The sequence below is a fragment of the Trachemys scripta genome, chromosome 6 (assembly GCF_013100865.1).
Source record: "Trachemys scripta elegans isolate TJP31775 chromosome 6, CAS_Tse_1.0, whole genome shotgun sequence".
Classification (NCBI taxonomy): Eukaryota; Metazoa; Chordata; order Testudines; family Emydidae; genus Trachemys; species Trachemys scripta.
The window spans coordinates 79,744,130-79,766,991 of NC_048303.1; the positions used below are offsets into that span (position 1 = coordinate 79,744,130).

At 41.5% G+C, this 22,862-nt stretch overlaps 1 protein-coding gene across 3 annotated transcripts in view; it reads right to left on the minus strand.

Annotated features, from left to right (window-relative positions):
• The window catches only part of SYK (spleen associated tyrosine kinase), a 74,598-nt gene extending 67,962 nt beyond the window's left edge, over positions 1 to 6,636 (minus strand). For 2 of the 3 annotated variants that reach the window (XM_034773860.1, XM_034773858.1), the window contains exon 1: positions 6,097 to 6,636. The gene's annotated coding sequence lies outside the window, so the exon portion shown is untranslated. Of the gene's footprint in view, positions 1 to 1,007; positions 1,029 to 6,096 lie in introns of those variants that run through there. The other variant, XM_034773859.1, reaches the window with a different exon arrangement.
• Positions 6,637 to 22,862: the final 16,226 nt, after the last annotated feature.

The window sequence follows — 22,862 nt, forward strand, 5'->3', positions numbered from 1 at the left end:
GTATCCAAAGAACAAACAGCTCAGCTAAAACTGCTGAAATGTATTCGCTTTATTTTATGAGGCAATCAAAAATAGTCTCACAATGGGAGGAAAATTTCTCTTGATAAAGGCCCCTTTCTCATTCTCGGCAGAAAGAGGATGCACCTGGCCCCAGAGTGTTCTGGGCCAATGGGCAATGTCTCTAGTTTTTGCATTGCTGTTGCTGTAAGAAGCTGCCAGATTGGGAAAATATTTGGTTGTCAAAAGTGTTCTCTTGTGCTGTCTTCTCAGCAATATTAGCTATTGTATTGCAAAGTAATCTGAATGTAAATGACTGTACAGTGCCCACTACATCAGGTATGGAAGAATGACTAATACTGGTACCACTGAGGTTCATTATATCCTAGCTGCTGGATCTGGATCAGAGTATTATGATTACCTGACACCTGTTAGATCTCCATATCCCTTAGCTTCTAAAATATTCTCTAATATCTATGATACCAGCTGCTCTTGTTTTCAAAGCTGCTCTTGTTCCCTCATCCTCTAATCCATGCCACTCAGAACATCTTCACCACTGATTAGATGGTCATTTGCTTTTTCTTTCTCCTGGGCTTATGATGGTTCTTTTGGTTGCCTGCCCTTGAGGTCATTGAGAGTTGCTGGAACACCAGGTCTGGTTACTTGCTGACTTCACTGTCAGTGCAGCTTGACACTTGCCAGAAAAAAGCCAATATAGGAATTTGCTTCTAGAGTACTGATGTTATGGCCGTTTGCCTTTGTTTGGGCATGGGATGCCTCTACTAAACAGTATTCATGCCTACTGTTGCTGCTATACATAAAAATATCCAGTGGATATTATAGTGGAAACTGTGCCCTCCTCTTTTGGCACATTTTTCTGTATCACTTCTGTGGGGATTTTTATGTCCATCAGACCCTTACTATTCTTTCTGTCCACTCATCAAGTCCAGTTTACCCAGGCATTGCATGACAAACAAAGCCCGCGTCAGAACTGAGAATAAAAGATTTACCTGTCACTCCAAAAGAGTTCCCTCTTTACCAATCACTTTTTCCATACATGGCTTCCTGGCACCCTGACAACCTCAGACCAGGACTCTATTTTAAACAAAAATTGGTCATAGTTTGGATAAAAATGACATCTTTCCTGTCAATGTATTGGACATTCCCTTGATCTAAAAGACAGCTAACCCAGTTATCTGATTTACAAAAATAATTGCCACACGCTACTATCTGTTTTACAGACCTCCTAGCAAAAGGCATCCTATTGAATTCACATATCTGCTTTGATGTGCATAAAATTTTCCCCTTTAACTCAAGCATATGCTGCATTAATTGCCCATTATCTTCTTTAAAATGTATCGTATGTAACAAGGCTTAGATGTTGGAGGAGATTTTATATTCAAAAGTTCTTCACACCATGTCAAAATCATCCTTTTAATTGAGTGAAATAAACGGTCTCAGTTCACACATCAATGATCAAGGGCCACATTTTCAAAAGTGGGAGTACTGAAATGCACAAGAGCTCTAAGAGCATGTACCTGCACTGGTGAGTGCAAATCAAACTACTGTGCATTTTCCTGATCTTTACACATAAAACTCCCACACTGGATTTTTAATTTAAATGTTGTTATATCAGAATATTGCACAACTTTGAAAAACCATCTGTACTTTGTGCCAAATTCTACTCTCAATTCACTAATTTAAATTAAAATTAACTCTAGAGAGTCAGTTTCTCTCTGTGACATCATTTTAAATTGACAGTAATTCCATCAAAGTCAATAGAGTCCCTCTTGATTTAAATTTGTATAAATGAGAGCAGAATCTGATTGCTTTACTCAGTGGTGTAATTTTAAATTAACTACCTTAAAGTCTGATTCTGCTCTCAGGTCCATAATTTTAAGTGGAGAGGAACTCCACTGACTTCCAAACGACTGTGTAGATGAGGTCAGAATATGGATCTTGATTGTAGTCTTATCTCACTTACCCCAGCAACTTAAAACAACACGTAACAAAGGGGATTAAAAAAGAATGTGTACATGTGTGGGAAAGAAAGCACTGCTAATTGTGATGAATCTGTACTGTGAGGTAAAGGTTTTAATGCAGTTTTTTAAAAGGTTTAGAAAATGCTTCTGTGCTTTATAATCCTTAAGTATTTGTATAATTCTATAATATTTATTTCCCTGGTACACTTTTTATTCTTACACTTCCTGCCATTATTGCACCTGCTTCCCCAACCTATCACCACTCACACTGGGGGTTCGTGACAGGGTAAGCTGCATTACCAACCTAAGAGCTGCTTCACAACAGGCTGAATTTTCATATTGCAATGCTACAAATCTCACCGCTTTGCAAAAGGATAAAAACATACAGTGGCAAAAGTGCAAGCCAAATGAAATCATGTGCAGTTATACAAAAATGCAAACCATAAAGTTAAAACACTTTTTCTTCTCTATGCTTTTTTGCAGCGCTCATCTAGTCAATTTGACTATATGGACAGGAAGTTATAACCTATTTTTAACTTTGGAATGTGAACAATAATCAAAAGAGAGGCTAAAAACTTTATAACGTAACTTAATTCCACTGTAGTAGGAGATATTTTGTATCAAATGTATGTATATTTCTCCATAATCTTATAGTGAGATCTGGATTGATCTCTCTGCCCTACAGAAGCAAAACTTGCACCTCCCTGCAACAACAATGCCTCGTATACTCTTAGTGGATTCACCCCCAAGGAGGCGAATTTTAGTTTCCACTAAGGTTAAAACATTACGATAATGAAGTGTTGCAATTGCTCACTTAAAATTACAAAAAGTCTGGGAATGCAAAAATGAGGGGTCCAAGTGCAACATTAATTCAGCTATAAAGCACACATAATATTTTGTCTTTTTTTCTCATTAAATGCATATCTTCTTTGTGTTGTAAGGTGTAAATCATAAAAACATATACCATGTGAGCAAGTTAACGTTGTTGGAAGCTTAACTTCAGCATTTTATTTCTGTAATTTTAATTATACCTTTGCAACAAAATATCTGTTTGCATTTCCAAAATTATACTACTAACAAAACCAGTAATAATTGCTCAGTATATTCCTCAAGTGTTCCACTATGCAGATAGTGTGCAGGGTCTGATCCTGCAAAGCTTACTCACATGATTTGTCTTTACTTATGGGCGTAATCAGTGAAACTACTCGTATACCAAAAGAGAAGAGAGGATTTTCAATAACTGTAAGGTGATACATTTAAAAATATGTTCTTGTTATTTCAAATGAAAATAGGATTTGTAATGTGAAATTTCTTTTCTTATAATAAACAATATTTTTCAGTTTACAACTAAAGGACCTGACTCTGCAAACCCTTGTCCATGTGAGAGAAATCTTTACTCACACAACTGGATCCATTGACTTATGTGGGATCAACAACTCACACTGATAAGATATTACAGGATCAGGCCAAAACTGAATAAATGATCATTTGAGCTAGACTTGATGAGATAAGTTTCTAGGGCCTGATCCTGAGAGGTTTTAAGCACTTTGGCCCCAATTCACAAAGTACTTGAGTAGCTTCATTGAAATCCTTGGCTAATTAATTATGCAGGGCTCAGTTACATCAGTGTGTAAATATGGAATATTCCATTGCTATTAGTGGAGTTACTTCAGTCAAATGAGGGAAATGGATCTATAATATTCCATTAACATTCACATTCACATATTTTCTAAGGACCAAATTTTGCTCTCTCGGTTACGATAGTAGCTTGATTCATTTTCTTTACTTCACTGGGGTTACTCTGAATTTAAACAAGTGTAAATGGAGGAAGTATTTGACTTAGTCACTCCCTGTGTTCCTCTGCCTCTAGGGCCTGATCCAAAGCCCGGTGACATCAGTGGGAGTCTTTCTATTAACTTTATTAGGTTTTGAATCAGTCTGTAGATCAACTAATTAGGCACACTTACAAAAATCAAAATTAACAAATAACATTCTCAAACAACATCAGACTCACACAAAGAAAAAAAAAGAATCAAATGCATCAGTGCCATTATAGTGTAGTCACTAAAGTTAAAAACATTATAATGTTAGTACTACTCTTAATTTTTTTTTTTTTGGCTCCTAGTACTTTTAAAAAGATGCCTATTAACTGCTTCCAAAAATAACTCCCCCCAACTTCAGATCAAATTCTGCTCTCAGTTACATTAGTACAATCATGATGACTTGAAAATAGAAATGTAACCGAGTAAAATTTACATTTTTGATTTTACTGGGCTTTAATATTTTTAGTAGAAACAAAACCTGAAAGCTTTATAAAATACAATTATGGATTTTAATGATTCCTTCAACTGAACATGAAAATAAGAGCAAATATTAATCATTAGTTTAGTCATTCTGATCTTCCTAAAATGGTTTTAAAACATTTATTCCAAGTTGTTTTATCTATTCAAGATGAGGCCTTCCTCCTAACCTTCCTCTCCACAAAAAAAACTGTCAGAAAATAAAAACACTCATGTCTCAAGCTTCCTTATTTCTGCATTTATCAGTCTTAAGCTTAACGAATGGCTGAGAAAGGAAAGCGTCATAGTTCCTGTAAAAGTACCCACTCCAAGTGCTCTCACGCTGTAACAGTTTATGGCCCTGATCTTATCAGATCTGTGCAGGGTCAATGCATGTGGATCACACTGCACATTTGGGTCCAAAGGTCCAGGAAATTTAAATACTTTGTACATGGAGGGCTTGCAAGACAAAGCCCAAAATAAAGGATATTAACAACAATTATGAGTGAAAATGTAAATGGCTTGTTGAATTATGGGGAAAAAATTGCCATAAGAGGGAGATTCTTTCCAAAATTACCTTATAATTAAACCAAATTAGGGAGTGTGATTTTGAGCTTGATCCTGCTCCACTGAAGTCAGTAGTATTTGTGCCTAAGAAAGGAAATGCTGGATTAGCCCCAAAATTGGCCTGACATACCACTTGCTATACTCCGCCAGTTTTATGTACCTGTGACTCTATTAAAGTCAATGGAGTTTCACCTTTGTAAAACTGAAAAAAATAGTGGTGACTGCATCCAACTCATTTCAGTGTGTCTAATAATATTCTGCAATTTTTTTTTCTTAGAAAAAAATCATCAAAGACATTTGACAAAAAAAAAATTGTTAGGCTTTAAAACCCTGAATTAATATATTGTATTTAGCATCCCTGTAACTTCATCCCATGCAAACCGTGAGCATTGTTTATGCTCACTGAACAAATCAGTTTCACATTCATATATCTAACTATGCTCATTTACTTAAATACTGGTTTGTGTCGATTTTAAAGACAGTTGTCATTTACAGAGTTTTTTGTTTGCTTTCAAACTGGGACATTTTATTTGTTTTCATAGTAAGCAGTTTAGTGGAATATGCCCCCTTATATTGCTTTTTGGTGTTAAAGTATTTTTTTAAAGTGTCAGTAATAATTTTGACTGACTAATTTGTATTTTTGATTTGCCGTGGTATGGTGTGTATTTTTCCCTATATCATTTACTCCACTGTTTTTCAAATTATACATAAAAAGTAAGCATAGGATGTAACAAAGAAACCTAGTTGGGCAAACTTGGCTTTTAGGTGTGAAGGAAATGTAAATGTTATTTTAGGGATGGGCCCAAACAAAACTGCAGATTTGAACACCTCAGAACTTGACGGGGGAGGGGGTAAGAATGTGAATTTTGCAACTTGGGGCCCCTCTCTACTACATGTTGTTACTTGATGCAACCCAAACGTGCTTGGAACGGGGCAAAATATCCGTCCAAGCTGTATTTAAAGGGTGTAAGGAGATGCGATGAGCAGTTAGTTATAAAGCACCTGGAAAACGAAGGCGGAAGAAATCGATCCATGCTATGGGTTTGTTCATCCTGTGCGTGTCCCTTTCCTAACGTGTTACTGACAACTGCAGCCCAGTCTAGCCGCGAAGCTTCTCCGCTCTCAGATCAGCGAGTGACGGACTAGCTGCAGGGCTACAAAAGGGACAACCCGTGTCTTGCTTTCAGAGCCAACCGGACTCCCGAGCGTGCCCCTGCCAGCGCGTCCCGCCCAGGGTTCCCTCACCTGCCGGAGCAGGCAGCGGCTCTTACCTAGGTACGGCGAATGGGGAGCGCCGCGGGCTGTCAATCCGCAGGGATCCTGGCCGGGGGGAGGGAAACGTCCCTGGGTGCGGCGCCCTTCCCCGGCTGGTGGCCGCGGGCAAGCTGCGGCTGAGCCCCCGCGGCGAGGCTGCCGGAGCGTCCACACCTCAGCGGGGCGGGTCCCCCGGGGGACACCCCCAGCCCAGGAGCAGCACACAGGGAAGCGGAGGGGCGGAGGCAGCAGCCGCTGTGCCCTGCTGAGGGGGTCCCGGCTCGGCTCCAGCACGCTGCCTCCCGGACCTGCGTTCAGCGAAACCTTCGCTTCCTCATTTTCTGCGGCAGCCTCGGCTACTTCCTCCCAGCCTGGTTTCAACTCACACACTTCCTCATTGGGCAGGACCGCAGCTGCTCCCCCCTTCATTTGCTTAACAGCCTTGACACGTTCATGGAGGCCACCGGCTTCCCCAGCCAGGATGCACCAGCTCGGCGTTGGGTGGCTTTGCCGCCGCTGTCTTCTTCTCCCTTTCCTGTCTGCAGCCTCTAATCCGTCCCTGTGAAACACATCCCGCAATTCCACACCTCCCTCTCTTGCCTTTTCCCCAAGCCAGTTTCATCAGGGATCTGCAAAATAATACTTTCCTTTCTGGTCCAAAAGCGTTCAAGGGAACCCACCCACACTGGGTTTCATAGAATAATAATAATAATAATAATAATAAAAAAGATTGAAAGGGACGTGGAGAGGTTATCAAGTCCAGCCCCCTTGACTGAGGCAACACCAAGTAAACTTAGACCATCTCTGACAGCTGTCTTCTAACTTGTTCTTAAAAACCTCCAGTGAGAGCGATTCCACCACCTCCTGAGATAACCTTTTCCTGTGCTTACCTAGCCTTATCCTTAGAAAGTGTTTCCTAATATCCAACCTAACTCTCTTTTACTGGACATCCAGCTCATTACCTCATCTTACCTTCAGTGGACATGGAGAACAGTTGATAACCAGCATCTTCATAACTGCCCTTAATGTATCTGAAGATTCTTAGCAGGTGTCCATCTCCAGCCTCTTCTTCTTTAGAAGAAACATGCCCTATTCTTTCAGTCTTTCCTGTTTTCCAAGCCTCTTATCCTTTTTGTTACTTTCCTCTGGACTCTCTCCAGATTGTTCACATCTTTCTGAAGGTGTGGTGCCAAAAACTGAATATGATACTCCAGCTGACGCTTCACTAGTGCCAAGTAGAGTGGAACAATTACCTCCTGGGACTTACAAATGGCACTCCTATTCTGACATCCCAGAATGATATTAGCCTTTTATGCAACTGCATCATGTTGTTGATTCATATTCAATGTGTGTTGTATGTGGTCTACATGAAATTATTATAACATGGGTGCACAACTAGTTGGAAAAGTGTACCCAAAGAGTAGTTGTGGGGTACAGTGGGGGCTGTCTGTTACTATTCAATATTTGCATTAACAACTTGGATCATGAAGTTGAGAGTACACTTATAAAATTTGCAAATGACAAAGGTACGAGGAATTGTAAATATTTTGCAGGATTAGAATTCAAAATGACCTTGATACATTGGAGAATTGGTCTGAAATCAATGAGATTTAATAAAGACAAGTTCAAAGTACTGCACTAAGAAAAAAAAACCCAAATACCAAATGGGGAATAACTGGCTAGGCAATGGCTTTGCAGAACTGGATTAAATCATATCTTTTAAAACTGTCTACTCTTGTCTTAAGAACTCCAAGCAATGGTGAGTCCACCACCTCTTTGGGTGATCTATTCCAATGTTTAATTATCCTCAGAGCTAGGAAATTGTACCTTATTTCAAGGCTGAATTTGTCTAACTTCAGCTTGTAGCCCTTAAATTTGTTAAGCCTTTGTCAACAAGAATGAAGCGCCCCCACTATCAGATATGTTTTATGTGTAAGTGCCTAGACACATTGATCAAGTCACCTCTCAACCTTCTCTGTGATAAGCTGAATAGGTTGAACTCTTCAAGCTTTGTAATGTGAGGCTTGATTTCCAACCTTTATATCTCTTTTGTGGCCTTCCTTTGAACTCTTTACAGTGTTTCCATATCCTTCTTCAAATGGGGGAACCAGAACTGGACACAGTTTTCCAGTAGTGATTTACCAATGCTATGTACAGAGCAAGATCATTCCCCTACTTCATCCCCCTTTTTATACATCTAAAGATTGTGTTAGTATTATACTGAGTTCATGCTCAGGCATTGTGTACAATGACCCCCAAAGTCCTTCTCTGAGTCACTGCTTTCCAAGACAACCTCCCCGCCTGTAAGTGTAGCCTGCATTCCTTGTTCCCAGATGTATTACCTTGCATTTAGTGATGATCATTTAACTAGGCTATTCAGATCTCTAATAGTAACCTTCCCGCTGGTGAAAGCTCCTTGGGAAGCTCAGAGGTTTCTTCAACCTTTCACACTTGCTGCCTAGGGGAGGGAACAGGTTCTTATTTTCTATATAGGAATCTACTAACTCTTTTCTTATCACAACATGGAAGAAAAACCTTACAAACCTTAGAGCCTGAAAGTTCTAAATTCTGGCATCTCCTAACTCAGGGGTTGGCCCACATCCGGCCCGCGGGACCTTCCTGCATGGCCCCCGAGCTCCTGGCCTGGGAGGCTAGCCCCCGGTCCCTCCCCCGTTGTTCCTCCTCCCCCGCAGCCTCAGCTCGGGGGCAGCGCAGCTGCAGAGCCGTGGCCTGACCTGGTGCTCTGAGCTGCGTGGTGGTGGCGGCGCAGCTGTAGCTCTGCCAGCCACCGGTGCTCCAGGCATCGCAGTAAGGGGGCAGAGGAGCAGGGGGTTTGGATAGAGCAGTGGTCTCCAAACTTTTTTGATCGCGCACCCCTATCAGTAAAAAAATTTTGAGCACGCACCCCCTGCTGCGCCGGCTCTACCATTTTTGCCACAGCAAAAAAAAAAAAGGAAAGCCGTTTGGACTCCCGCCTGACGAAGAAAAAAAAAAAAAGGCGCTCCTCCTGCCATGCACCCCCAAGGATCCTCTTGCGCACTCCTTGGGGTGTGCGCACCCCACTTTGGAGACCACTGAGATAGAGGGCAGGGGAGTTTGGGGGGTTGGTCAGGGGATGGGGGTTTGGATAGGGCTCGGGGCAGTCGGGGGGGGAATAGGGGCAGTGGTCCCAGGGGGGCAGTCAGGAAGGAGGGGGGGTTGGATGGGGGCAGCAGGGGGAAGTCAGGGGCAGGGGTTCCGGGGGCTGTCAGGGGAACAGGGAGAAGGGGTGGTTGGATGGGGCAGGGGTCCTGCGGGGGGCATCAGGGAACAGGGGGGGTTGGATGGGGCAAGAGTCACGAGGGGGCAAATAGGAGGTGGGGGCTGGGCCACGACTCCCTCCTCTAACCGGCCCTCCATACAATTTCCAAGACCCGATGCAGCCCTCAGGCCAAAAAGTTTGCTCGCCCCTGTCCTAACTATACTAAGGAGGGTATTTATCTGAGCAGTATACCTCTGTTTCTGGTTCTTTCCTATTGGGCAATCTTCTGGCACTCACTGTGCTGTAGGCCCATTGCCCATAGGCTCTGCCTAAACTATATCTCCCCCCCCCCCCCCAAAAAAAAACCTATTCCAAGAAACCATTTAAAAAACCTGATTATAATTTTGGATGGCACAGTCCCACCCTCCCTATGTGAATGGAGCATAATCTGGTTAAAATGGCTTTTGAAAACCATTATCAAGATCAGGGGGCATATTGTACCATTAGCTTTTAAGCAGAAATCCACATTGAAATATATGGTACAGCATGATCCCAGGTTATGTATGAGCAACATAGGAGGATTCAAGCAAAGGAAATTGGAATTCTATGAGGCTGTCTACATTTTTCCCCCTCTATTTTTTAAAATCATTGTTAGCATTTCACATGAGACTTAATGCAAGTAAATGTAAAGATGTACCTCAAATACAAATATATTGACTTTTTGTGGGTGGAGTGGAAAATCTTCAAATTTGTTAACCAACAAACTATTTCTACTATGTACTATTATACTCTGTGCAAAGGATGCCAGCTATTAGTCAATTCAAATCATTCGTCTTTTTGCGGAAAGTGTGTAGCTGTCTAAAGAAAACACAGTATGCATGGTGCTTCTGAAAGTATTTGATAGACGTTAGGAATCTGTGACCAACTAGTTCAATGTGAATGCACAAAGGGGACACCAGTATAACATAATAATCAGTAATTAATTTTGTATTTCTCATTACATTTCATCTGCAGGAGGAAGTCCCAAAAATCCTCTGTCCTTGCAATCTGATCCAATTAGACCATAGCACTCAGGGCTGATTAGATCAGGCTGTACCACCTATGACTGCAGTGGGCCCCAGCTTGGGAGATGCCCCCACAGGAATGCAGAGACAGTTCAGAGAACACCTGCTCAGCTCTTCACTTTGAGATAACTCTCAGCAAGCTGAGCCTCATTCACTCCCTTGAGCGGCCAAAGCCACATAAGCCTGGCCAAGAATGTGGAGCTTCTTAGAGAAGAGAACCTGTCTTCAATACATACAACTATAATGGGAGTGGCATCAGTGTCCTCATTTGCCCATTGCACCAGACCCCCACTTCTAGCATTGTCTTGAGATGTTCTTCTGTTCTTCCCATTTCTTCTGGAGTTGCTCCTACTCTCCATGGCTTCTCCTACTCCAAACTGAGTTTCCTCAACTTCCCTAGGAGCTGTTACTGCACACAAGCAGGGCTTCCTTTCGACATCCCCCCTCCCCCCATTAAAAGGCTGCTCCTCATTTATCTCCTCAGCTCCTTCCTGCTGCTCAAGTACAGGGGCTTCCTCCACCCTCAACACTTTCCTGCCCTTTCATTAGAGCTGTGCAAATAATTGTTTTTTTGGCTCTCTGGCAAAACCAAAAACAAAGTTTGTTTTGGGTGAGCCAAAGCTATTGTTGTTCAACTTGAAACGGACCCTGGATCTGCAAAAGATATATAAAGGGGGAAGAGAACAGAGAGGGAGAGGAGCCATCATGAAGAATCCCCTAGCTACCACCTGAGCTGCAACAAGAGCTGTACCAGGGGAAAGAATTGTGCCCAGGCCTGGAAGGTGTCCAGTCTGAGAAAAAACTTATTGAAGCATCTCTGAGGGTGAGATTATCTGTATTCAGTTTGATTAGGCATAGATTTGCGCATTTTATTTTATTTTGCTTGGTGACTTACTTTGTTCTGTCTGTTACTACTTTGAACCACTTAAATCCTACAGTCTGTATTTAATAAAATCACTTTCTATTTAGTAATTTACTCAGAGTATGTATTAATACCTGGGGGAGCAAACAACTGTGCATATCTCTCTATCAGTGTTATAGAGGGCGAACAATTTATGAGTTTGCTCTGCATAAGCTTTATGCAGGGTAAAACGGATTTATCTGGGTTTAGACCCCATTGGGAGTTGGGCATCTGAGTGCTAAAGACAAGCACACTACTGTGAGCTGTTTTCAGGTGAACTTGCAGCTTTGGGACAAGTGATTCAGACCCTGGATCTGTGTTAGAGCCAGACGGGAGTGGCTGGCTCAGCAAGACAGGGTGCTGGAGTCCTGAGCTGGCAGGGAAAACAGGAGCAGGGGTAGTCTTTGCACATCGGGTGGCACCTCACAAGGGGGTTTCTGTGATCCAACCCGTCACATTCTTTATGCTGCCTGAGCCGTATAAAAGAGTCTAACTGTAAATAAGTATCAGGCCCTAAGAGATTTCATACATATAAGTACTAACTTTTTATGATCCTATTGGGATTTCACCTACATATAGCTGGATGGGAGGGGACTACAATGGTGGCACTCTAAAGGGAAAGTGAAATGCTGTTAAACAAGAATTAAAGTGAGGAAAAACAAAAAATGAATCCCTCAGCCTGCTAAGATAGATAGGCAATTTAACTGTGTCAGTGTGAAAGCCTGTTGATTATAGAATCATAGACTTTAAAGTCAGATGGGACCATTGTGATCATAGAATCATAGAATATCAGGGTTGGAAGGGACCTCAGGAGGTCATCTAGTGCAACCCACTGCTCAAAGCAGGATCAATTCCCACCTAAATCATCCCAGCCAAGGCTTTGTCAAGCCTGACCTTAAAAACCTCTAAGGAAGGAGATTCCACCACCTCCCTAGGTAACCCATTCCAGTGCTTCACCACCCTCCTAGTAAAAAAGTTTTTTCTAATATAATATCCAACCTAAACCTCCCCCACTGCAACTTGAGACCATTACTCCTTGTTCTGTCATCAGGTATCACTGAGAACAGTCTAGATCCATCCTCTTTGGAATCCCCTTTCCGGTAGTTGAAAGCAGCTATCAAATCCCCCCTCATTCTTCTCTTCTGCAGACTAAACAATCCCAGTTCCCTCAGCCTCTTCTCATAAATCATGTGTTCCAGCCCCCTAATAATTTCTGTTGCCCTTTGCTGGACTCTTTCCAATTTTTCCACATCCTTCTTGTAGTGTGGGGCCCAAAACTGGACACAGTACTCCAGATGAGGCCTCACCAATGTGGAATAGAGGGGAATGATCACGTCCCTCGATCTGCTGGCAATGCCCCTACTTATACAGCCCAAAATGCCATTAGCCTTCTTGGCAACAAGGGCACACTCACTGTTGACTCATATCCAGCTTCTTGTCCACTGTAATCTCTAGGTCCTTTTCTGCAGAACTGCTTCCTAGAATTGATCATCTAGTCTGACATCCTGCACACCGCAGGCCACAGAATCTCACTCACCCACTCCTGTATCAAGCCCCTAATCTATGTCTGAGCGTTTGAAGTCCTCAAATCATTTAAAGACTTCAAGGTGCAGAGAATCCTCCAGCAAGTGACCTGTGACCCACGCTGCAGAGGAAGGCGAAAAACCCCCAGGGCCTCTGCCAATCTGCCCTGTAGGAAAATTCCTTCCCAACCCCAAATATGGCGATCAGCTAAACCCTGAGCATGTAGGCAAGACTCACCAGCCAGACACCCAGGAAAGAATTCTCTGTAGTAACTCAGATTCCACCCCATCTAACATCCCATCACAGGCCATTGGGCATATTTACCACTAATAGTCAAAAATCAATTAATTGCCAAAATTAGGCTATCCCATCATACCATCCCCTCCATAAACTTATCAAGCTTAGTCTTGAAGCCAGATATGTCTTTTGCCCCCACTGCTCCCCTTGGAAGGCTGTTCCAGAACTTCATTCCTCTGATGGTTAGAAACCTTCATCTAATTTCAAGTCTAAACTTCCTGATGGCCAGTTTATATCCATTTGTTCTTGTGTCCACATTGGTACTGAGCTTAAGTAATTCCTCTCCCTCCCTGGTATTTATTCCTCTGATATATTTATAGAGAGCAATCATGTCTCCACTCAGCATGTTAGGCTAAACATGCCAAGCTCTTTGAGTCTCCTTTCATAAGACAGGTTTTCCATTCCTCGGATCATCCTAGTAGCCCTTCTCTGAACCTGTTCCAGTTTGAATTCATCCTTCTTAAACATGGGAGACCAGAACTGCACACAGTATTCCAGATGAGGTCTCACCAGTGCCTTGTATAAAGGTACTAACACTTCCTCATCTCTCTGGAAATACCTCGTCTGATGCATCCCAAGACCACATTAGCTTTTTTCATGGCCATATCGCATTGGCGGCTCATAGTCATCCTGTGATCAACTAATACTCCGAGGTCCTTCTCCTCCTCTGTTACTTCCAACTTATGCATTCCCAGCTTATAACAAAAAATCTTGTTATTAATCCCTAAATGTATGACCTTGCACTTTTCACTATTAAATTTCATCCTATTACTATTACTCCAGTTTACAAGGTCATCCAGATCTTCCTGTATGATATCCCAGTCCTTCTCTGTATTGGCAATACCTCCCAGCTTTGTGTCATCCGCAAACTTTATTAGCATTATGCTTGCTTTGGGTATATATAGATTTGCTGATGTGAATTGCTAGTGTGGGGGAAAACACATCAGAGGCAATATCGCTTGTTGAATAACGTGGTTGAAAATCCCATATTTTCTACTTAACAAGATAGAAATGAATGGGTTCAGAACTAATGCTAAGTTTACATTTACATTATTTTGACTGCATACAATTATGGTCATTTAAAACATAGAACATTCTTGACTAACCTCAAGTATATTTATCCAAACCTTATTGATCTTAGAAAGCGTCAGGAGTAGTTGGTTCAAAGTTAGGGCAAAAGTTTGGGCCAGTCCCTATTTTATTTCTCTGCTTGTCCACTATCCCTATTTCTAGTTGTCAGTTTGACTCATGTGGTTGTAGCAATTATAAGAATATTTGAAACAAGATCAAAATATGGTGCATATCTTGAGATTAATGAGTGAAATACTTAGAAAAAACAAGATATGATAAGGACAAATAAGCAGAGTTTATCTGCCTGTAATCTAGTAGAATTTTTGGAGTGTGTCAAAAAAATGTACATAAAGGGGAACTGGTAGATACTTGGACTTTAAAAGTCTGTGACAAAGCCCCTAACAAGAAGCTGTTAAGAAAACTAAGCAGTTATGGAGTCATTGATTAGAAGTTGGTTAAAAGACAGAAAATAAAGAATAAATAATCAGTTTTTAACATGTCACAAGGTGGGTTTTTCTAACATACTTACTAGGGGCCAGATTCTCAGGGCCTTATTCTGCACCTAGCCCTTCTTAGGGGGTAGAATAGGAGCTGTGAAGGCTTCCTGATCCTCAGACTCCTGGTGGCTGGTCTGGTCTTAAGGAACAATGTAGAGCAGCCTTGGGGACCAAGAAACCATTCCACTAGCTAGGGATTACCTGAGTACAGAGGCATTCCAGCCATGCCCCTTTTCTCTCAGCCATTCCTCTTATGTTAGGGCATGGCAAGGAGGTGGCGTAGAGCTAATTTTCTTGGCCCTATTCCACTTGGGAATTCCCCTATGCTGGGACAATCCTCAACGGGCTGGTTAAGCCAGTTTTCTACCTCCTAGAACTGGTGTTGTACAAGGTACATTTTGGTGATTGGAAAACAAACATGAACAATCAAGTGACAAATCTGCAGATGAAACTAAGTTATTTGGGATAATCAGAACTGCAGAAGACTGCAAGGAGAATGAGAAGGACCTAACAGAGCTGAATTTGTATCATGATAAAAATACTTCTTAGTTTTTCTTCAGTAGAAATCAAAGTGTTTTACAAAGGAGGTCAGTATCATTATCCCCACGTTACAGATGGGGAAATTGAGGCATGGAGAGGTGAAGTGACTTTCCCAAGATCATCCAGTAGGCCAGTGGCAGAGCCAGAAATAGAACTCAGGTCTCTGGGTCCCAGTCCATTGTGCTGGACACTAGGCCACTCTCTATTAATGACATCAGAAATGTACTGTTGACAATTGCCAGATCGTACACTTTGTAAGGAATCATTTCAACTACTCATGCATATTGCAGGGTTCTAAATTTAGTGTTACCACTGAGGAAAGAAATTTAGGTGTCATTGTGGACTGCCCAATGAAAACCTTTACTCAATAAGCAGCAGAAGTCAAGCAAGCAAACTGTTAGGATGCATGAAGAATGAAATAAAAATAACACTGAAAATAGTACTAGCCCCATTATATAATTCAACAATATATCTTCACTGCAAATACTCTGTTTTCAGATCTGGTGACTATCTCTAAAAGAAAAAAGTTTCAGAAACACTGATGAAAGGAAATGCATTGTGGGGGGAAATGTATTAGCCTATGGAACTCATTGCCACAAGGGATCATTGAGGCCAAAACTTTAGCAGGATTCCAAAAATGATTAGATATTTATATGGATAATGAGAACATTCACAGTTATGTTAGGGTCAGGAAGTCAGTATACTAGTATAGCTGGAAGAAAACTACAGACACCCAAGATGAAGTAGGTAAGCTAAGAATGCAACCAATGGTTTTCACAATCTAAAATAACTAATGACATGTGGAGCTTCTTATCCTTATTTTTACTTTCAAGTGAAACATGATTGACTTGACTAATTTATAAATATGAAGTAGGTTTTAACACTCCACACACACTGAGTTTATTTCATACTGACTTAATAAATATTGTCAATCCACCATCATGAACTAGTTTTTCTTTTTACATTCAGCATAGGATTTTTCATAATACACCTTAACCTCGATATAATGCTGTCCTTGGGAGCCAAAAAATCTTACCGCGTTATAGGTAAAACCGCATTATATCGAACTTGCTTTGATCCACTGGAATGCGCAGCCCTGCCTCCCTCCCCCCGGAGCACTGCTTTACCGCTTTATATCCGAATTCGTGTTATATCGGATCGCATTATATTGGGGTAAGAGGTGTAGTAAGAGTCCAGACGGATCATTTCAAGGTTTCATTGTCAGTTTTGGTTTGTTTGCTTGCTGCTGTCAGGTAACTGAAGGCATGATTCCCTGAAATTTTGTGATCTTGCGAAGTGAACTTCTATTTATGTCTTTTAGTTGTTTAAATAGCAGTTTTCTTCTGCATTTTGGTTTCTGAAGCTTGATTCAGTACTGAAAGAACAACAACTGATTTGGTTCTTCACAGCTAGTCTCAGAAGTTTCCAAAAACAGTTAAGTTATAACTGTTATATTAAAGTTTATTTATATAAAGTTATATTAAAGTTTATTTAACAATAAATTTCTTCCTTACTATTAAGTGTGCTTTGAACACTACAATCTCTTCCTTGTAGTGGAACTGGTTTGTTGGGTTTCCCCTGCCATTAAATATTGTATGAATCCACACACGCCTACAATTTGTGGGAGGGGCAGAAAAATGTACTTTGTTAATCTGTCAGAAGCCTATTCTGGTGAGTATGCTGATTATACAGAGTCATTCATTTAGTCACATTTGATGAGTCACTGAGATTCTTCCCAAAGAGACAATGTGTACAGTGTGTATTTAAAAAAAGGGACGTCTTAAAGAAGGCCAAACTTTAATTCCAGTCAAATCTTACTATCTCTAAAATTTTAGTCCATTTCACTGCTTGGTTTTTGTTCCACACCATAAAAGCGAGAGAGAAAGACAGGAGGACAGAAAAATGGTAAATTATAACATGCTTTTCTCTGTGTGTAGGTGCACACACTTTAAGCTTTTATCTGACTAAATCATTTAGGGCTCAGTGTGCCTTTAAGGCATAGCTTGCTGTTGGCAGTAGGTAGGGGAACTTTGGGAGGAATTATTCCCCCTGTATAGCCAGCCAGCTCAACTGTTTGGTGCATATGACAGACAGAGAGAGCTGGAGTTAGAAAGATGGTGCTTTTCCTTTTTCTTTAGCACTAGAGATTAGTCCTGGCTTACTTGTATGATTATAAATAGCAATGGAGAAAGAGCAAGAGTCAAAGACATGCAAAGCTATCCCTACAGGGCTCCAGAATGGAGCTAGGAAAGAGTCATTTCAAGCTCAAAACATGACCCAAATATGAAAAAGTTAAAAAACATTTTGAGTGAATCTTGAACTGGAGTCAGGTACTGGGTGAATTTTTTCTTTATTCACTTCATGAGCGCTGGGGAAATTGACTAAAATCTGAAACTGCAGAAGAGTTTCACTCAAAGGAGGTGCAAACCCATGCATAAAACATCTCCTTAGCGCCCTAAGAACCAAAACTGCTGAGAGTCTCATAGCTCCACTACTGTGTCCCTTGAATAGGAAACAAAAGTAGGTCTGATTCTGATCTCACTTACATTGGTTTTATACAAGTGTAGCTACTGTGACTTCAGTGGAGTTTCTCCTGATTTCCATGGAGACTTAGTGACTGTAATATAGGAGATTAGAACAGCCATCTCTACTACCTGTAACAGGACACTAATGCTAGCTCTTGTTTCTATAAGAAGTATTTCAAAAATTGACTGTGCTGCCTTCAGTAAGAACAAGTTGTTCAGCTATGAAATACAGCACTAGACCTTAGAAAGAAGGGCTCTCTCTAGCTCTCGCTGTTAGTAAATGATAACCAACATTAATGGTACCATAAGGAATATCAGGTTTTGCCCTTTCAGACTGGGACAGTAGTTGATTGCAGTATGAATGGGCAAATGACATCTGCCATCCACTGGCAATCTGACCTGCTGAAATATAACATGTGGCACTGTGCTGGAAGGGAAAGGAACAAACATTGAATCCCTTTCCTCCTTCATTCCTCTTTCATCCTCAGCAATGGCATTCTTCTTCTGCTGCTATTGCTTCACTCGGTGATGAAGCCCTAGTATTTTCAAACAAGGAGGAATGATGGTGGTTAGGATGCTCGATTGGGACTCTGGCGACACACATTAAATTCTCTGGTCCACCACAGATTTCCTGTGTGACCTTGAGCAATTCATTTAGCTTCTGTGTTTCAGTTCCTCCTCTATAAAACGAGGATACTACTACTTTCCTACTTCACAGGGAGCTGTCAGGTAAATACATTGAAGATTATGAGGTGCTTAGTCATGAGGATCATATAAGTACCTCAGACACACAGAACCGCTTTCTTTGCTGTGTATGATAAAGGGACTTGAAAAGATGCAATTTCTGTTTTGTTGGCACAGATAAGCAATAAAAGGGACTATGCAAGTCCAAGAGAAAATATCAATCTAGGTTAAAAAAAGTCACATGGCTGATGGACACTATACTGCGGAAGGCCCTGATGAGAAAGGAAGTAACACAGTCTATGGTATGTCCAGCTAGCTTAACCACGTGTGAGGAATATCCTTTCCAGTGTGCTTGGGTCCTCACCACAGCACTGCTACAAACCTGCAAGAGAGAGAGAACCTCCAAAGGGGTTTAGACAGAAATGCTTCAACACTTGTTTTTGTTAATAAAAGGGTGACAGATACATACAAATTAAAGATGAATGTGAACAGCCCTGGACTTTGGGGTTATTTAAAAATCTAGATTTGAATTTTTTAGTTTGGTCCCTAATATGGGGATGTGTTGTTACATTCTGTGCTTAGTAATGACACATTTCATTCACATAGGGCTTTTTATCCAAAGGGCTCTACAAAGGTGTGTAAGTGTTATTTTTATTATTCCCATGTTAGAAATAGGAAAACAAAAGCAGAGAGGCAGGGATTTTCAAAGGAGTTTATGGGAACTAGAGGCTACATTTTTAGAAGTATTTAGGTGCATAGTAGAATTTTCAAGAGTGCCTAGGCATTTAACTCAGACTTAAGTGCCTAGGTGTGTTTGAAAATCCCACTAGGACACTTATCTGCATCTCTAGGCACTTGAATACCTCTTAAAATCTGGGTCTAGGTGCCCAAATCTCATGATTTACAAATGAGTTGGGTGCCTAACTCCATTAGGGTCCTTTAAAACTGCTAGCGTAAGTCACTTGTCCAAGGTCTCACAGCCAGGCTTTGACAAGCCTAGAGCCCATTTTTAACACTCTGTTCAGTGTTCTAACAGCTAGACTACATAGCTACAAGACTCACTAACTGATGTTCCCCCTCACATCTAAAGGAGAATAGACTGCTCTGAATTTCAAAAGGTTATATTTATAATACTGCAAACTGACCCCATTGTCCTAGATTATATTCTCTCACTCGTCCATTCTATAGCTTTCAAAGTAATTAAAAGAATATGAATATGAAATTCAGAGACCAAAAAAAAAAAAAAAAAGGTTAATTGACAGATGCTGAAGGATAAAATAATTTGCATCTGCAGGATTTTAGGATAGAGCTGCAAGCAAGATGCACCAGCCACCCCTAGAACATAGTATGCTAGTGTGAACCGACTGTTTGTTACATTCTTAGGATTAACGACAGCAGTGCACACTGCAAATTTATTCAGCTCCAAAGTAGTTTCATATCCACTGCATACCCAACTGCAAATATGTTATTTTTTTTCTTTTTTGGAAAATTTAATTTTGTTTTATATTAAAAACTCATGCTTATGTATGCTACAAAATTTGCAGCAAAATTACTATTTTTTTACCCAATTTATTCACTGCCTTTTTTAAAACTAGAGGAATGTATAAGGAATAACTGCAAGGAGAGTGCCTGGGAAGCCAGCCAGCCCAGGGAGAGCCTGGGGAGCCCACCTGGTGAGATGCCAGGGACCCAAGTAACCTGGGAGTCCTGGCTTCCCAACAGCATGCCAGGTGGGCAGGGGAGCTGAGCAACCCAGCTGTCTGCTGTGGGAGGGGAGGAATGTTAAGGAGCTGGGTATCTCAGGCAGGTAGATAGGCTGGCTGCTCAGCCTGCCTGATTTCTGTCAAAATTTTTGATGGAACCCATACATTCCCACAATATGTTTTGATTCCACTGAACCAGCATTTTAGGCAGAAAATTTTCAACCAGCTCTGCCTCTGGCCCGGAGACAGTTATTGTTCCAAAAAAATAACATCCTTGCAACTTGCATCCTTGGAGTTCTCAAACACTGTGCTAACACTGCCCTAATTTACTGTAAGTACAGAGTACTGTAACTTTCCTATTGCTACATTTACCATTAACTCAGTTTGGCACCCTTGTATCAGAGGTTTACAAAGCTGCAAGTAGCATCTCTTAACATATGATAATTTTGTCTGTATGTATCTGTAATGATACCGTGTGTTACTATACTTTCTGCCAGTGGTGAAATTAAACTGGAAATATGAGAATAGGGATGGCTGATTAACTGGGGTTTTTTTTGGTGGCTGCCTCTGTCTGCATACACCCATGAAAACTTGTTTTTTCCCCTCAGCATCCAATGCCTCTGACCCCCCCCCGCCCAACTCACGGCTAATTTTTAGATTGAATGTTGAGTTTTGGCACCATGAGGCAGGAGGTGACAGTCATCAGAGCCTAAGAGTGAGAGGCTGTGGGAGTGCAGGAGAGAGTTGGATAGGCTCTCACACATTACTGCACATAGGGCTACCATACAAACTAGAGCTGGCCATGCAGACTGATTTGAAATTGGTCAGTGTAAACAACAGTAGTGGAAATCAGAACTAGAACAATGTCAGCTTTCCATAATGACTTTTTTGTTATTTAAGTAATATTAGCCTATTTATGACCATCTCAGTGGCACCACTGAGAATTTTCACTGTTTATCAGGAGAAACGTGCTTCATAGTGAAGTACATTTCCCATGGTTTTTTTGGAAGGAGTCCTGCCAACAAGAATTTCAGTCAAGTATTTGTGCTTCAGGTTATTATTATTAAACTATAAAATATTGTTTCCTGCAGCACGTCATTGATTGCTAGCTGGGTTACACCTTTGGACTTTTGTTAAGGCATGGTGATAAATCGCAATCTGACTTCATGCAGTATTTGTACTGCTATGCAGTGACATGGCCAGTTGAAATAAAGGAAGAGATTTGCCCACTATGCCTCAAACTGAGCACAAAGGCTAACAGTAATTCATTACCACAGGGTTAGCAGAATTGTAGACATTAGTCAACAATTTCCTTCCTGCCATTTAGGGTAAAGGGTTAAAGTTCAAGTGTAACATGGAAAACCTAGCTTTGTAAGAGAAGATGCATGGGGCTTACAGTTAATTCTTCCCTTTTTTGCTTCACTTTGTAAATTAATTTCGGTGCAAATCTTGTGGCTAAATTCTGCCTTTGGATGTGTGCACATCTCCCACTGATTATAGTGGAAATTATATAAGACCCTTAGTGTATATAAGTAAGTAATGTGTCTTTTGCAAGAAGGGCCCCATTTTGGTAAGACCCATTTACATAGTATGAGCCACACAGTATTTCTAATCTGAATATTACACCCCCAAACTTGCTACTTTTAACTTGGCCACCATTGTAACACCTGTGTCACAAAAGGAGTGACTTCCATACTCTAGTACTGTACATTTCAGTGCCTGGATAAATAAATGTTTCTGTACAATCCTCTTCCCTACATTACTTTTACATGTATCATCTATTGTTGCTTTAGAACTTCTGTCTCGAATAGCATCATATGTTGCATTAGACTGGCTAGCAAAAAGTTTATTTTGTATTTGCTTAAAGAATTGTGTAGAAAATGCTAAGCAAAAAGCAAATCTAGGCTTTTTGCAGTTTTATAATATCAAATCAGCAAGATCCTCACTAATTCAGAAATTGTGTGGATCATAGGAGGATTATAATATGAGCCTGTAAACCAGAGAAGTTTACTTTATTACTAACTATTACCATCGTTATTAATGCAGCTCTACAGGGGTGTATGGCACTTTACAGACATACAAAGCCAAAACCACTGCGATGGTGGGCATAAAACCTAAATATCACAAGTAACAAATGAACAACAAAACACTGTAGTAGGTGCATAGAGAAGGAGAGAACACCCACAAAAACACAGTATTGTTCTTGGGAGAATATTATTCTGTAAAGTCATATAAGTTGCTACACACAAAATATTAAAGTTGCAATGTCTAGCATTCAAATGTTTGGGCATTTCCTAAGTAAGATTGGCCTTAGAATCATAGAATATCAGGGTTGGAAGGGACCTCAGGAGGTCATCTAGTCAGGGCCGGCTTTAGGCCGATTCAGCCGATTCGGCTGAATTGGGCCCTGCGCCAAGAGGGCCCCGCGCTGCAGCTATCAACCCCGCCCCCAACTCACTTCCCCGGCCCCTCCTCCCCTCCCCTGAACGCCTCGCCCCCTCCCCTGCTTCCCGCGAATCAGAGATTCGCGGGAAGTCTCAAAAGAAGCAGGGGCGGGCCAGCAGCACAAGGTAAGCTGGGGTGGGGGTGGGGGTGGGGGCACGAGAAGGGCTCCAGGGAGGCGCGGCCTGTTCCCGCAGGCCCCAGCGGCTCTGGCCCGGCCCGGTCCCCGCGGCTTGGGTCGGCTCTGGCCCGGCCCGGTCCCCGCGGCGCGGCTCGGGTCTCCCCCCCCCCTCC